This window comes from Magnolia sinica, chromosome 12, assembly GCF_029962835.1.
Source record: "Magnolia sinica isolate HGM2019 chromosome 12, MsV1, whole genome shotgun sequence".
Classification (NCBI taxonomy): domain Eukaryota; kingdom Viridiplantae; phylum Streptophyta; class Magnoliopsida; order Magnoliales; family Magnoliaceae; genus Magnolia; species Magnolia sinica.
In genome coordinates, this window is record NC_080584.1 from 28,575,479 (window position 1) to 28,593,206 (window position 17,728).

Genomic DNA, 17,728 nt, shown 5'->3' on the forward strand with positions numbered 1-17,728 from the left:
GTTGACAACCCCAAGTGCATGGGTACGATGTAATCTTAACTAGGTGAGATCGAGATTGTTCAACAGGAAATTGGTTTGATAACATAATTAGAATTAATGGATTGTTTGGATTTTAATCTAGTGGAAGAAAAAAAGGATTCAAACAATAGTTAAAACCACTTAGGATATATGAATTCTCACTTAACAAATTCTAAAACTTGATTATTATTATTTAAGTTAATGACTCAACTAGAATTAAATTCCAATCCGTTCTAATTGGAAGATAAAACTATAAATCCAATCACAAATATTCAACAAAATATATGAATCGAGATAGATTGATTTATCATGAAAATCTAGGCAATTGATTGCAGGGAATCAAAAGTATCTATTGTACTCGAAGCTAATAATAGATTAATCAATTTTATAAATCAATTCCTGCAATATAGGAATTCAATCAAAACAATCATAATTCAATATTTAAAACCAATAACTTAAATAAAAATTAAATTAAATAACAAAATTCATCAAGAGGTTCATCCTTTAGGCTTAGCTAAGATATTAGCCTAGCATGACTAACATTTTAAATAAAAATAAAAGAAAAACAAAATAGAAAGGATGGATTGAAGAAGAATGACATCTGAATAGCTTTGTCTTCTCTTCGAATCACCTTAAAAAACCCTACATTGATACTTATAGACGTCTTAGAAGCCTCTATTTATAACTTTGAAAGAGCCAATTCAGCAGTGCCTTAGAAAATTCGTGAACTTACACACTTTCGTGCTCCTTCAATAGGATTAACCTATCGAGATTCCATCGATATGATCAAAGATGTGCTCGATAGAATTGAAGATTGTTCAAAAATTGTCTAGCAATGAACTTTTAAAATTTATGATTTTCTCGATGGGATCAAAGAAATAGTTTAGCAAGCAGTTTGAAAATTCTTGAATTTCTCAACATGAAGCTCAATAACATAAATTTCTATCAATGGCCTATCAATGGGATAAAAAGCCTATTGATGGAATTGAGACAAATGCTGATTTTCTTTCATTCTTCTTTGATACATTCAATCTTCAATTCCTCACTCCAAAACTTTGTTTCCTTGGTCCTTGAAACTTCCAATCCTCAACTTTGGTATTCAAGTCTCCAATTCTTCATTGCATTTGAGCTCGATCTTTTTTTGGGCTTTAAATTGTCACTTTAAGCATGTATTCAATTTGAACTATGATTTTTCTCTGTATGTTGAAAAAAACATCTAATTAAATCATTTTAACACTCGAATGAACAGAAAATTGATGCAATATAAGGGATAAATATGCAATATTTAGGCATTATCATACTCTTAACCAGCATTTGTTAGTTGTTGAGAGTGAAATATTGTATATTTTCTCCTTGTTATGCTTTAGTTTTATAAATACGAATGTGTTTAACTGATCTAATTATACATGTTTTCTCTTATAAGATGATTTTAAGAGATAAAGGGAAAAAAATAAAATTTAAAGCATGAATTTAATGCTCAAAATAATTACCAAGTGAAGGATTAGATCTATGGAAGTCAAGAATGAAGAATTCAAGAATCCAAGATCCAAGGAAACCAAGTGAGGAAGGAAGAAAATCGAGGAGTCAAAGTGCATTAAAGTGCAGAATTCGAAAGTTTGATGCCATCAATGCCATCAAAGCAAGTGTCAATGCCATTGAAGCTACTTCGATCCCATCGTAAAAATCATGAAAAATTCAATTTTGTTGCTGGACATATTTGAGCATTTTTCGATGTCATCGAGGACATGATCGATGCTATCAAAGTCAAGTTTGATCCTATCGAAGGAGGTTCAATGACATCGAAAAAATGCAAATTCAAAATTTCGTTGTTGGACAGTTTCCTAGTTTCATTCAGACTCTTCGATGAGAGCTTGATGCCATCGAAGCTGCGATAGTTATGTAAAATCAAGTCAGTTTTGAAGTCGGTGTGAATTAAGCCTATATAAAGGGATGTTTTAAGAGTTTTTAAACACGATTTAGGGTAGAAGGAGTAGAGCAAAGAGTTGTGTAGCCTCAAGGAGTCCTCTCTCCTCTTCAATCATTCAGTTCTAGTTATTTTTATGTTTTTATGCTTGAGTTTCAGTTCAATCATGTTTATGATTGGCTAATCTCTTAGCTAGAGCTAAGAGGTAAAGCTTGTAGTTCTTCTTAATGTTTATTTGACTTTCATTCAAGATATTTGGTTTTCTTATTGGACAATTAATTGATATTTGGTTTGAATGAAAAAGTACTTTCAGTTTACTTTGATCCATTGTTGACTCTAGGCACTTTGGATGCTTAGGAAGACTATTGATATTATCTTACATGTTTTTACAATTTTTTGGTATGTAAAATCCATTGATCTATCATTGACTACGGGCATAATAGATGCTTTAATTCTCTGCGATCAATACACTCATGCTTTATGATAGAACTAATTCAATGAAGTTCAGATTTGTTTTCGAATATATGAATAATGAATGAACTGCTTAATTATTCGACTAGATAGGACAGGACTTCGATTCTAGTTTTGTGATTTAATTGAATTAAGTAAAGTAACATTAAGGAAGCTATAAGTGGATCCTTGACCCTCTAGTGTTTTATCTTCGATAGTTTCTTTCACAATTTCTCTTTTACTCCAAATTTTTGTAGTTAGTTTAGATTTTAGTTCTAGTTTTAATGTATTTTAGAAATCGCACAATAGCAAGTCCTTGTGTGTATGACCTTGGTCTCACCAAGTTATTACTACATTGTAGCCCTGCACATGGGGTTGTTGTAATAGGTTTTTAGCGCCGTTGCCAGGGACTTCGATTGCGTTTTTCTAAATTACATTAGTATTAGAATTAGGTTAGGATTATGTTCAAATTCTTCTGTGTTTCTATTTTAGTTTTTTCTAAATAATTAGACACTAACTTTATTTTTCTATTTTATAGAAATAAACATAAAATCATCGATCTGGTAATATCGTTCAAACTCTTCTTGCTATAGTATTTTAGATTAATTATTTTTCTGTAATTTTCTTTTTCTCAAGTAGGTTTTAGTTTAGTATTAAGGATTGAGAGTGTTTTATGCCCAAGTGGGTCTGTGAAAACACTCTGCGTCTTTTAATTGAAGGAGGATTAGTCGAAGATTTGCCTATCCCTCACCAAATTAGACATACCTTGAAACCCTCAGTTAACAAAAAGCTAGCAACGAATCAACCTCACCATGCCCATGAAGAGCAACAAGATGAGAACGATGTACATAATGCTCTACTGCCTAAAACTGTACATGATTATTTATAACTAGCAAGGGTGAGTAAACCTTCCTATATGGTGTTTCCACACAATGCGGGAAATGTGAATTTTTAAGCCGAGAGTGATCCAACTACTTTCGAAGTTTCATGGACTTGACTTTGAAAGTCCATATCTACATCTTAAGGAATTTGATGAGATTGTAGCAATCTTACAATTTAATAACGTTTATAAGGATACTTCAAGACTGAAATTATTTTTTTCTCTTTAAAGGAGTGTTGAGTGTGAAATATTACATATTTTCCCTATTTATACCTTGGTTTTATAAACATGATAGTGCTTGATTGATTTAATTATGCATGTTTTCATGTGCGAGGAGATTTCAAGAGTTTAAGGTGAAATTGATAACAAAAGGAAGATTTGTGCTTAAAAAATTACTAAATGAATATTTGAAGATTTGGAAGTCATTAATGAAGAATTCACATGCCAAAGATCCAAGAAAATCAAGTGAGGAATGAAGAGAATCAAAGATTTGAAGTGAAGAAAATGAATCATGAAATTGTCTTGAAAACAAACATATTCCTGAAATTGTCCTGAAAAAGCATATTCTGAAACTCTGAGTTTATTTTGGAAAACTACGTAGAGTGCATAAATTTGAGGTGGTTTAAACACCGAGTCTATTTTAGAAAACTACGTAGAGTGTGTAAATTTGAGGCGGTTTATAGATTTTTCCAACTCAATGCGTAAGTTGGAGTTCCACAACTATAAATAGGACTCCTTAAGATGCTCCAAAGCATCTTCTAGAGTTTGCAAAGGTCTTAAGGAGTATACACAAGGGTGGAGCAGCCGCCCAAGAATTTTACTTCCTCCCTAGTTTATTTTCATGCTTTATTTTAGAGATTTGGTTTCAATCATATCTATGGTTGGCTAAACTCCTTAGTTAGGGCTAAGAGGTGAAGCTTGTAGCGTGTTTGGATGTTTATTTAGCTTTGATTCTAGTTCTTATTAAACTTCATTGATTTCTAGTTTGATATTAAGGAAATATTTTCAGTTTTTTATGATTTATTGTGACTCAAATTACAATAGATATTATGATAGCTATGAATATCTTCTTTTCCTGTTTTGAGATAATGAGATTAGTAAATCCCATTGTTCACCATCGTCTCTTGGGCATGGTAGGGTAATAAAATCCCTTCCAATCATCACAATTCTCCTCCATTGAGAATTAGGTCAATGAAAAGTTCAAATTTGATTTAAATTGCTTTATCTTCCGATTGGATAGGATATGACTCTAATTCCAATTGTGTTCCTTGAATCGACTAAGGTAGCATCTTGATAGCTAGAGGTGAATCCTTGGTACCCTCGTTCCTACCTTTAAATTCATAAGTTTTAATCAACATTATTCACCATTACTTTCAATTATTCAGATTTCAATTTTAATCTTTTTTTAGTTCTAGTTCTAGTTATTTTTAGAATACGTACTAGTTTAGTCCATATGGATTCGACTTTGATCTTACCAAGTTATTACTACATCGTGACCCTACACTTGGGGTTACGAACAAGTTTTTGGTGTTGTTGCTGGAGACTACGGCTACATTTTTCTGAGATTAATTAATTTTAAAATTATGTTAAGATTATGGTTAATTTCTGCTTTGTTTTTAGGTTAGGATTTTTTTCTGAAATTATTTTTAGAAACTAACATTATTTTATGTTTTGTAAGATCCTAACATAGCTACTCCAATCCAGTAACCTCTTTCTAATTCTCTCTTTCTTTTTTAGATTTCTTATCTGTTGTAGGTTTTATTTTTCTTTTCTTATGTTTAGTTTGTTTAGTTACTTGAGGGTTGCAAAGTGGGTTCGTGATAATACTTGACGTCTTTTAAGTGAAGGAGGATTAGTCGAAGAGTTGCTTATCGATCATAGGATTAAACACCACTTAAGACCCTCTGAGTCAATAGAAATGATGGCCGCAAATTAACCTTAACCTCAAGTTGAGAAAGTTCAATATGAAAACGAGGTGTAGAATGCACCCTCGCCTCTTACTCTATGTTGAGGGTCAAGTATTGCATATTATCCCTTATTTATATCTTGGTTTTATGAATATGATAATGCTTAATGTTCTATTTTACTCATGTTTATGTTGCAAGGTGAATTTAAGAGCTTGAATTAAAAAGGGTACTAAAAGCATGGATTTGATGCTTAAGAATCACTAAAGCAAGGGATAAATCTTAGGATACCAAGATTAAAGAATTCACATGCCAAAGATCCAAGAAAACTAAGTGAGGAATGAAGAGAATTAAAGATTTGAAGTGAAGAAAAGGAATCCTAAAATCATTTTGAAAAAGCATATTCTGAAACTTTGGGTCATTCTGTAAAATTGCACAGAGTGAAGTCTATTTTGAGAAACTACGTAGAGTGAAGTCTATTTTAGTAAACTTCATAAATTTAAGGCACTTTCTAGAGTTTTCCAACTAGGTGCGAAAGTTGGAGTTCCACAACTATAAATAAGATTCCCTAGGATGCTCCAAGGCATCTCTATGGTTTAAGGAGTGGAGCAAAAGAGTGGAGAAGCCGTCGCCAAGAGTTTTTCTTCTTCTTCCTTAGTTGTTTTCATGTTTTTCTTAAGAGACTTTAGTCCAATTATGTCTATGGTTGGCTAAACCTCTTAGTTAGGGTTAAAAGGTGAAGCTTGTGGCATGATAGGATATTTCTATTGCTTTGATTCACATTTTTATTGAACTTCATAGATTCTAATTTGATATTTAAGGAATACTTTTAGTTTTTAATGGTTTATTGTGACTCAAATTACAGTAGATCTACAATAGCTTTGAGTATCTTCTTTTCCTGATTTGAGATTATGAAATTAGTAAGTCTTGTTATTCACCATCGTCCCTTGGGCATGGTAGGGTGATGGAATGGTTCCTAATCTTCACAATTCTCTTGCTTTGAGATTATGAGATTAGTAAATCTTGTTGTTTGCCATTGTCTCCTGGGCATGGTTTGGTGATAGAATCCTTGCCAATTATCATAGTTTTCCTTCATTGAGAATTAGGTCAATGAAAGTTTAAATTTAGTTTTATTGATATATTTTCCAATTGTTTAAGATAAAACTCCAATTCTAATTGTGTTACTTGAATCAAGCAAGAGGGCTCCCTGATTACTACAAGTGGATCCTTGCCACCCTAGTTCCCACCTTTAAATTCTTAGTTTTAATTACTCTATTCACAATTACTCTCTTAAATACTTCAAAATTAGTTTCACATATTCTTCTAGTTCTACTCTGGTTAATTTCAGAAATGTACAAGTTTCAGTCCCTGTGGATTCAACTTCGGTCTTAATGAGATTATTACTACATCGTGACCCTACACTTGGGGTTGTGAATACTCTACGAGATTATTTACAACTGGCAGGGGTGAGTACACATTCTTGCATGATATTTCCATTAAATGCAGGAACTGTGGATATTAAACCAGGGGTAATTCAAATCCTCCCTAAGTTTCATGGACTAAAATCTAAAAGTCTTTACTTACATATGAAAGAGTTCGATGAAATCATATCTACATTAAACTTCCCAAACGTGTCAGAGGACATAGTTAACTGAAATTGTTTCTTTTCTTTTTGAAAGAAAAAGCTAAGTCGTGGTTATATTCCTTAAGACCAAGGTTCATTGGCACATGGGCTAAGATGATAAGGGAGTTCCTTAAAAAGTTCTTCCCCTATCATAAGACAAATACCTTAAGAAAAGCAATCATGACTTTTACGCAAAAAGAGGATGAGACCTTCCAATGTTGGGAGCAATTTAAGGATCTTATAAATTTATGTCCACAACATGGCTATGAAACATGGTATATAACAAGCTTTTTCTATGAAGAATTGACCTCACCCATGTGCCAATTTGTGAAGATGATGTGTAATGGGGAATTCATGAATAAAGAAGCCAATGATGTGTGGGATTATTTTGATAAACTTGCTGAAAACATGCAAGCATGGGATACCTCTTCAAGAATTACCACTTCTAAGCCTACTCAATCAAAGGAAAGGGGAGGAATTTATGTTTTAAAAGAGAAAGATGATATAAATGCAAGAGTGGCCAAACTCACAAGAAAAGTCGAGGTTGAAATTGCAGTTTATACCATTGATACTGTAGAAAGAACCTGGGTTAAGGTCCTAGAGGGGGGTGAATAAGACTTTTCAAATATTTTTTGCTTATTTAAAGTCCTGATTGTCTAACTTAAATAATCATTCAATTTAAACCAAGTAAAGCAATATAACTCTAACGACTTCCAAGCCAGTTAGAGGTCTAATCATAAAGGCTATTAAAGATATGCAAATACAACAACTAGCCTAATGTTCTGAGTTTGTGTGTCGAATGTGCTTCCTATCAATTCATAGCATTCATTCAATAATGTATGAGAAGTTAAAATGTTCAAGCATATATAAGCATGATTAAACAGATGCGCAAATAACAATTCCAAACAAAAGCATTTATAGTGGTTTAGCTACGTGCCTACTCCATTCCCGACATCCACACTCAATCCCAGAGTGCACTAGATTTCACTATTAATGGTTTTAAAATATGTTCACCAATAACCTTTACAGTCCTACACTAAAGACACCAATTTATGCACTCTGCAAGAGCAAAGGTCTTACATTAAGAACCTAAGTTTAGGCCCATTGGCCAAGGTCCCACACAAGGCACCTATATTTAGGCCCACCGGCCAACGTTCCACACAAGGAACCTAAATGAGTTTGTTGATAGCAAACTCTTAGCCTCAATCCTACACGAGGAAAGAGACTAAACTTTGAACTCTTAACTATGACATTTACTTATCTGATAGAGTTCTCTTTTGTATCTCATCTTGGGATGCTTGATCTTTGCACTCTCATGCTTGAATCAGCTTACCGGTGCTCCTTCGATCGTGTAGCTTGGATTTACCTGTTTGGTTTGGCTTTACGATCAAGAACCTTGCATAAGATGTACTTATAAAGGTGACCAAGGTAATGGGAGTTAGTTGAATCTCCTATCTAGGATAATGAGTATATTTTCTAAGGAATTCAACCTATGAATGCTCTAGAGTATCAAAAGACAAAGGGTTTTCCTATTGGTTTGGCTTTTGTATTCTAGAGAAGGCATGAGTTCATGTTTTTCATTAATAGGAACTTTGAATGCTCATAGGAGTAAAAGATTACAATGAAGAGTGCATGAAACTCGTATAGATAGAGTCTAAATGGGCTAAGATAAGCTAGGGATACACTAGAGACTCTTAAATGCCTATTTTCACTAATTTTGTAAGTTTCTACAAGCCGTTTTTATAGATAAACAGTTCTAATGGATAGAAAATGGCTAGTTTACGTTGCTACTAAAGTCAACTTCGGTATCACCGAACTTGCTTCGGTGGTATCGAAATATCTTTTAGTAGTACCGAATTAATTCCACAAGTTACTGAATGAAAACAATCCCTTTCGGTGGCACCGAACTTTGTTCGTCTGTGGCAGTAGGTGTCACTGAAATATCTAGTCGGTGACACCGAATTAACGTTGTAACCTTGCTGGATTGTTTTGAGCCACTTCGGTAACACCGAAGGTATCTTCTGTGATACCGAAGGTGCTATTCGATGACACCTTCTTCCTACTGAAAGTGGACAGATTTTCCTATTTGTTCATTTAATCATTCACTAACTTGGGACTTGCTAAGCTAAGACTAAATGATAGAAATTATAAACTTGGAATTGGCTTTGAATAGATGACCTAAGTAGGTTTTCCTATTTGGGTTAGGATCATCTATTTGCAAGGTTAAGATCGTAAAAGCAGTCCTTTATCTTCAATATGGCTTCAATGTTTCTGATTTAGTTATGTTGCCAGTCTTCATTTGCCAAGAACTCATCTAACTACATGACATAACTAGTCACATGATTGATAAACAAGTGTGCAACGTTGGGTGCACATATAGAGGCCATGGAACTTAAGAAGGTAGAACCCGAAAAGACTGCTGAAGTTGTTTTTGGTATTTGTGCTTGTAATATACATATAACTTAGAATTACCCAACAATTTCTGCTTTTTAAGAGATTGAATGAGCAATCAAATATCACAAAAAACTATTAAAAACCTTTCAGTGGACCCAGCTCAAAATACATATAACTCAAGCTGGAGGAACCATCCAAACTTCAGTTGGAGGAACAGACAAACGTCAACTCCTTAAGGGATCTTTAACCAATTTCTGAATCAAAGGAAACCTTAAGAGGATCCAGTCTTAAAACATATACAAACCAAGAGCTTTTTAATCAGGGTATGCTACAAGTCTTTTAAGACCAAAGGACATATAAGGGCTTGTAATAAAAAAAATTGATTGGGGAGAAAGGGATCCTTCCGGCTTAGCCTCTCCTCAACCCAAAACAACAATATGAAATCAGTGACCCAAGCTCTTCAAAACAGATGGAGCAAGCTAAGTCTATAACTACTCTTAGGAGTGGGAAGACAATTGACAAATCTATTCTTGTGAGGACTGAAAAGCCTAAGGACCCGAAAATAAATGAGAATGATAGACCTAACAATTCTCCACATGGGTTAGAACCAGAACCTCAAAGTAAGCTGATTGCACCAAAACCTCTCTTTAACTCTCAAGATATTCTAAAGATGCTTAAGCAAGTAAAGGTCAACATCCCTCTAATGGATGCCGTTAAACAAATCCCTTTATATGCCAAATTTCTGAAAGATATATGTATGACCAAAAGACGACAAAATATACAAAGGAAAATCTTTTTGATAGAAAAAGTGAGTGCTATCCTCAAGCAAGATCTTCTACAAAAATACAAAGATCCCGGTATCCCAACCATCACTTGTGTAATTGGGAACCACCAGATTGAGGATGTGTTGGTCCAAGTTTTCGATCACTCAGTTCATGTACTGAGAGGGATGATGGAGGATGTGTTGGTCCAAGTTGATAAAATTTACCATCCAGTAGATTTTATTGTTCTGGATACTCAACCTATCATAGACGTGAGCACTTAAATACACATCATTCTTGGTCACCCATTCCTAGTTACATCAAATGCTATCATAAATTGTAGGAATTGAATTATGAATTTATCTTTCAAAAATATGACATTGGAGTTCAACATCTTTTTTAACATGAGCAAACAACTAGAGGATGATGACGATACCCATGACATTAACATGATTGATTCTTTCATGGAAGATAGAGCACTCCTGACTCTATACTCTGACAGTTTAGAGACGTGCTTGGCCCACTCTCCTGATTTAGATGATGACATGATTAGGGAGATGGATGCCTTGCTTGATGCTACGTTAGTACTTGAAGTCAACCGGTGGAGGCCATAATTTAAAAAATTGCCCCAAATCGATGTAGTGCCTCTACCGTCTAACCTCAAAGCACCGAAGCTTGAGTTCAAACCTTTGCCCACCGATCTTAAATTTGTCTATTTAGGTCAAGATGAGACATACCTGGTGGTGATCCCTTCCCACCTTGAGAAAGAACAAGAGAGTGTGCTCATTTGTACTTTTATTGAGCATAAATGAGTTCTTGGATGGTCGATTGTACACTTCAAGGGAATTAACTCTTTGATTTGTGCTCACTGTATCCATCTTAAGGATAATATGAAAACCTCCTAATAACCACAACATTGACTCAATCCAAATATGAAAGAAGTGGTTAAGGCTAAGGTAATTAAGTTGTTGGATGTGGGTATCATATACCCTATATTTGACAGTCAATGGGTGAGTCCAACTCAGGTAGTTCCTAAAAAGTCTGGAATCACAATCTTAGCCAATGCCGACAATGAACTCATGCCAACCAGAGTTACTACTGGTTGGAGAATGTGCATTGATTACAAGAAGTTGAATATTGTCACAAGGAAGGACCACTTTCCTTTTCCTTTATTGATCAAATTTTGAAAAGGCTAGTTGGTCACTCTCACTATTGCTTCCTTGATGGATATTCGGGCTACAATTAGATAGAGATATCCCTTGAAGATCAAGAGAAGACAACATTCACATATCCCTTTGGGACCTTTGCTTATCTAAGGATGCCATTCGAACTATGTAATACTCCTGCCACTTTTCAGCAATGCATATTGAGTATTTTTTCTGACATGGTGGGGCAATATTTAGAGGTCTTCATGGATGACTTCTCTGTCTTTGGTCCATCTTTCAGCGAGTGTTTTAAAAATTTTAAATGTGTGCTGAAGAGATGTGAGGAAAAGAATTTGGTTCTGAATTGGGAGAAATGTAATTTCATGGTTCCTAAGGGAATTGTGCTTGGACACATAATTTCGTCCAAGGGAATTGAGATAGATAAAGAAAAAATTGATCTTATCTCTAACCTACCTCCACCTAAGAGCGTACGTGACGTGCGATCCTTCTTAGGAAACGCCGGATTCTATAGACAATTCATAAAGTACTTTAGTAATCTCTCTAATCCTCTATGCAATCTACTTCAAAAGGATGTACCATACGAGTGGACTGAACAATGCCAAGAAGCTTTCACTAAGCTCAAGGGCATGTTAACTACCACACTTATCATGCAGCCACTAGATTGGAGCATCCCTTTTGAGATTATGTGCGATGCATCTGACTATGCTATTGGGGCGGTGTTAGGCCAAAGAAAAGAAAAGAAGCCCTACGTTATTCACTATGCAAGTAAAATTCTAAATTCTGCCTAAGTGAACCACTCTACTACGGAGAACGAACTCTTAGCAATAGTGTTCACTTTAGACAAATTTAGGTCCTACCTGATCAGATCTAAGATCAACATCTACATAGACCATGCAACACTAAAGTATTTTCTTTTTAAGATGGATGCCAAGCCCTGCATGATAAGATGGATCCTCTTACTCCAAGAATTTGATATTGAAATACGAGACAAAAAAGAAGTAGAAAACGTAGTGACCGACCACCTTTCTCGACTTGACCTCCCTGATTCCCTTGAGCCAACACTGATAAATGATATGTTCCCTGATGAATAATTGTTTAAACTCTCCCAACTACCTTGGTTTGCTGACATTGCAAATTATCTTGCTACAGGTTTCACGCTAACATATTGGACTACGTAAAATAAGAAAAAATTCTTCACCAAGGTATGTAAGTTTTTCTAGGATAATCCTTATTTGTTTAAATATTGCCCAGACCAAATTCTAAGGAGATGTGTGCCAGACAATGAACATCAGAGTTTCATATCCTTTTGTCATTCTCAGGCCTATGGTGGTCACTTTTCTGCTAAAAAGACCACGACCAAAATTCTATAGTGTAGATTTTACTAGCCAATTATGTTCAAAGATACTCATGAGTTTTGCAAAGCTTGTGAGCGTTGTCAAAAATTGGAAGGATTTTCTTGTAGAAATATGATGTCGTTAAACCCAATTCTTATCATTGGAGCATTTGTTTGCTGAGGCATTGATTTCATGGGGCCATTCCCCCAATCCTGTAGAAATATTTACATTTTATTGGTAGTAGACTACGTCACTAGTGGGTCGAAGCGATCTTGTGCCAGAATAATGAACACAAAACAGTGATTAGATTCTTAAAAAAAACATCCTTTCCCAGTTCGGAATGCCTTGGGCCATCATTAGTGATGGAGGTTCACACTTTTGTAATAGGTCTTTTGAGAATTTAATGAAGAAATATGACATCTCTCATAAGATGAACACTCCATACCACCAGCCGACAAGCGGGCAAGCTAAGATTTCCAATAGGAAAATTAAGTAAACTCTGGAAAAATGGTTAACCTTAATCATAAGGATTGGTCTATCCACTTGACCGATGCTTTACGGGCTTACCGTATAGCTTTTAAGACCCCCATCAAAATGTCTCCCTTTAGAATTGTCTATGGGAAAGCTTCCCACTTGATTGTAGAGTTAGAACATAGAGCCTGTTGGGCTATCAAAAATCTAAATTTTAACTTGGACAATGCTGGCTCACTGCGCAAACTTTAATTAAATGAAATCAAAGAAATTCAGAACGATACATATAAGAACTCAAGAAATTACAAGGACAGGATGAAGGTGTTTCATGATCGGAACATTCTTCAGAAATCATTCACATCTGGCCAAAAAGTCATTCTACACAATTCTCAGTTACATCTTTTTTCTGAAAAAACTTCGATCTCGTTGGATCGACCCTTTCATTGTTACTACTGTTTAACCTCATGGGGCCGTTGAGATAAGAATCCAATGAATGATAATGTTTTCAAAGTAAATGGACATCGTCTTAAGCCATTTGTTGAGAAGTTTGATTCAGAGGGCATGTCCATGCCTCTGACTGATCCTGTGTACCAGGATTGACCTCTTAATCTGATGGAGGTGTAGTTAGATTTATTGCTTTCATAGGATTTAAAATTAGGATAGTTTGATTTCAGTTTCTTTAGTCTTTGTGCTAACCCAGTTATATGTTAAGAACTTTGGAAAAGCTTCAATTCTCCTTTTTAGGTATTATGTTCCCATTACTTCCCATTTCTTTTTGTTGTCTCATGTGCATTGTATGCTCATATCTTTTACATTGAGGACAATATAGGCTTTAGGTTGGGGGGTGTGAATTAGGTAAATTAATCAATGTTTCTTAGTTTTAAGCAAAAATTGTGAAAATTTTCAAAATTTTAAGTTAAAAACATGTTTGGAAAATGATAATTTGTGGAATTAAGAATGCTTTGAGTATGGTGATAAGATGGAAATTGAACTTTGAATTGTTGGAGTTTGATCAACCGAGTAGACTATCTTCTAAATTCTTGCATTTAATTGATTAAGAGGAAGTTTGAATATCATGTTAATCTACGTCATAGGCCACATTCAAATTGCATTCTGTGAATTGTACTAGAATTTCTCGTTGTTAGTATATGTATCATTGATAGATATAGAGAATTAAGTCTGAAGAATTTTATCCACCTTACAAAGATAAAAAGAACCAGTTAAAAAACAGAGAGATCGACAAAAAGGTCATGTATGATGAAAAGACTGGAAAGGAATGGAAAGATTGGAAAAGAATGAAAAGTTTGAAAATATGAATAAATAAAAGGGACCATTGATATAAAATCCAAAAATGGAAAAAGAAGGAAAATGTGATAAGTTCGGAATCAATACTTGATTATTCAATAAAACTTGAGGTGATGAACATGGCTAATATTATGAAATAGTAGTATGTTATGGAAAGTAAATAGAATTCACTAAGCACATTGAAAAATTGTGATATATGAACTTATGCTCTTAAATTATTGATAGAGAAACTTTTTGATTGATTGCTCGTGTGATTCAGCTCTAGGTTTTCAAAATTACACTCTTACTTTTTTAGATTGTACTCATTCATAGTCAATTGCACAAAAGATTATTTTTTTAAAGTGATTTGAACATTGAAGATTGAAGATCACTTCATGCATGTTTTGCTTGAGACTAGCAAAATGCTGGTTAGGGGATGTGTTGAGCGTGAAATATTGAAGATCTATAGCATATGAATTCTTCATTAATGTCTTCTAAATCTCCAAATCTTTATTTATACCTTGGTTTTATAAACATGATAGCGCTTAATCGATTTAATTATGCGTGTTTTCATGTGCGAGGTGATTTCAAGAGCTTAAGGTAAAATTGATGCCAAAAGGAAGATTTATGCTCAAAAGATTACTAAATAAAGATTTGGAGATTTGGAAGACATTAATGAAGAATTCACATGCTAAAGATCCAAGAAAACTAAGTGAGGAATGAAGAGAATCAAAGATTTAAAATGAAGAAAAGGAATCCTGAAATTGTCCTCAAAAAGCATATTCTGAAACTGTGCAAAGTGCGTAGATTTGAGGCGGTTTAAACTCTAAGTCTATTTTGGAAAACTACGTAGAGTGCATAAATTTGAGGCAATTTTTATATTTTTCTAACTCAGTGCAAAAGTTGGAGTTCCACAACTATAAATAGGACTCTCTATGATGTTTCAAAGCATCTTGTAGGGTTTGAAAAGGTCTCAAGGAGCATGCAGAAGGGTGGAGCAGCCGCTAAAAAGTTTCTCTTCCCTAGTTTACTTTCCATGCTTTGTTTAAGAGATTTGGTTTCAATCATGTTTATGGTTGACTAAACCTTTTAGATAGGGCTAAGAGGTGAAGCTTGTAGGGTGTTTAAATATTTATTTTGCTTTGATTCTTATTCTTATTGAACTTCATTGATTTCTAGTTTAATATTAAGGGAATATTTTTAGTTTTTTATGATTTATTATGACTCAAATTACAATAGATGCTATGATAGCTTTGGATATCTTCTTTTCCTGTTTTGAGATAATGAGATTGGTAAATCCCGTTATTCACCATCATCTCCTGGGCATGGTAGGGTGATGGAATCCTTTCCAATCATCACAGTTCTCCTCCATTGAGAATTAGGTCAATGAAAAGTTCAGATTTGATTTAAATTACTTTATCTTCCAATTGGATATGATAGGACTCCAATTCCATTTGTGTTGCTTGAATCAAGCAAGGTAGCATCTTCATAGCTACAAGTGGATCCTTAACACCCTAGTTCCCACCTTTAAATTCATAAATTTTAATCAACATTATTCACCTTTACTCTCAATTATTTAGATTTCAATTTAGATCTTTTTCTCGTGCTAGCTGTAGTTATTTTTAGAATACATACAAGTTTAGTCTATGTGGATTCGACCTCGATCTTACCAAGTTATTACTAATCGTGAACAAGAAGAAAGCTAAGTTTTGGCTATACTCCCTGAAATTGAGATCTATTAGGATATGGGCTGAGATGACCTGTAAGTTCCTTAAAAATTCTTCCCAGTTTATAAGACTAATACCCAAAGGATGGCCACAATGAATTTCTCTAAAAAAGAGGAAGAGACCTTCTAATGTTGGTAGATAATAAACTTTTTTTATATAATGGACTGACTTCGCCCATGTGCCAATTTGTAGAGATGATGTGTAATGGAGAATTCATGAATAAGGATCCCGATGACGCATAGGATTATTTCGATGTACTTGCTAAAAACACACAATCATAGAAGCTCGCTAATGCAAGAACAACTCAGTCTAAAGATAATGGATGAATATACGTCTTAAGAGAGGAAGATGACATGAATGCAAGGGTGGCTAATCTCACAAGAAAAGTCGAGGCCATGGAACTAAGGAAAGTAGAAACGATTAGACTCGATGAGACCATTGAGGTTGTTTGGGGTATTTGTTCTAGTAACATACACTTGACACGGGATTGTTGTCATGCCTCAAACTCGGGAACTGGGCTCACAAAATTCTCAGCCGTCGAATTCTATGCTGATAGCATTCATAGTACCCCATTCTCGGATCCCTGCTCCCATCAGGTAGGTTCCGATCTTGAGATCCTACAAAAAGATTTTCAAGGTGATTTTTTTTTTCTTGTAAAGGAGCATAACCACAAGTGTACCCAAGTCACAAAACAACATCACCACTACATATCCACTAGTATAATTTTTTAGTATAGTTTTAGAAGGGAAATACAATATATAATTAAGAACTCAAAAGAACAGGCTCATGCTCCGGGCTCAATGCTATTGATATGCCCTAACATCACTTGCAGCATAAACAAATGCGCATAAGCTTCCTACGAAGCTCATGACAATAATACAAATATCAGAGTATGTGGAAGATGGAGGGATAATTTGGCAAATCCATGAATGTTGTTAGCTATACTAAGGCTATGCAATATAAGGTTTACGTGGCCGAGTGTTATATGCTAAAGATGCAATACAAACATGCTTATCCTCAACTAATCTGTATATTAGAACAGTTCATCACTAGAAACATCACCGGGGTTTAGTACACTCGGACATTGGCTGCCGCCCCATCGTGCACATGACCAAGTGAGTGGAAAAGACCTCACTATCCACCTCGTTAGTGGTATGCCAATGCCCACCCAACTCATCCATCTAACCATTCATCCTTCATTATGAGTATATGGGAGGATCAAAACCCTCCATTTCCTTGTGATTTTTCCATCTTGGTGGGCCCATAAGGGTGGGACCCACCTTGATCACGTATGAAGTGTATGGTGGACCCCAATGGCCGGGTCTCCTTCCTTTGCTTTTTCTTTCCATTTTCCTTCCCTTTCTTTCCTAACTTTGATATTGTTGTGGGGCCCACAAGTGGGTCATGATGTTGGAGGGGTGTGCCCCAACACTATCACAGCGTAGACCACCTTGTGTGGCACACTATGATGTTTATTTTCTATCTAACCTATTTATTAGATCACACATTTAGATTGTGGAAAACACAAAAAATCAGGTTGATTTAATGCTACTTGGGCTCACCTTGAGCTGTTCTACTTGAAGGATGGTTCGAATCTCCCTTATGGACCCTATAAAGAAGGGAGAAATAAAAAAAACTGATTTGCCCAAACACTGGACGTTCACAACGCCTGGTGTTAGAATTGTCCAGTGTTAGGGCATTACTAGAGGGGAGAGAGTGGGCCAACTCGTGGGACCCACCATGATGCATTTGTTGAATCCATGTTATCCATCCCACTTGCCTTCTTATTTT

General features: G+C 34.9%; 1 non-coding gene across 1 annotated transcript; it reads right to left on the reverse strand.

The window, feature by feature from the left end:
• Window positions 1–6,961: 6,961 nt before the first annotated feature.
• Window positions 6,962–7,066, reverse strand: LOC131222130 (small nucleolar RNA R71). The gene has a single exon (XR_009159838.1). It is a non-coding gene; the product is annotated as a small nucleolar RNA R71 (small nucleolar RNA).
• Between the last annotated feature and the right edge of the window lie 10,662 nt (window positions 7,067–17,728).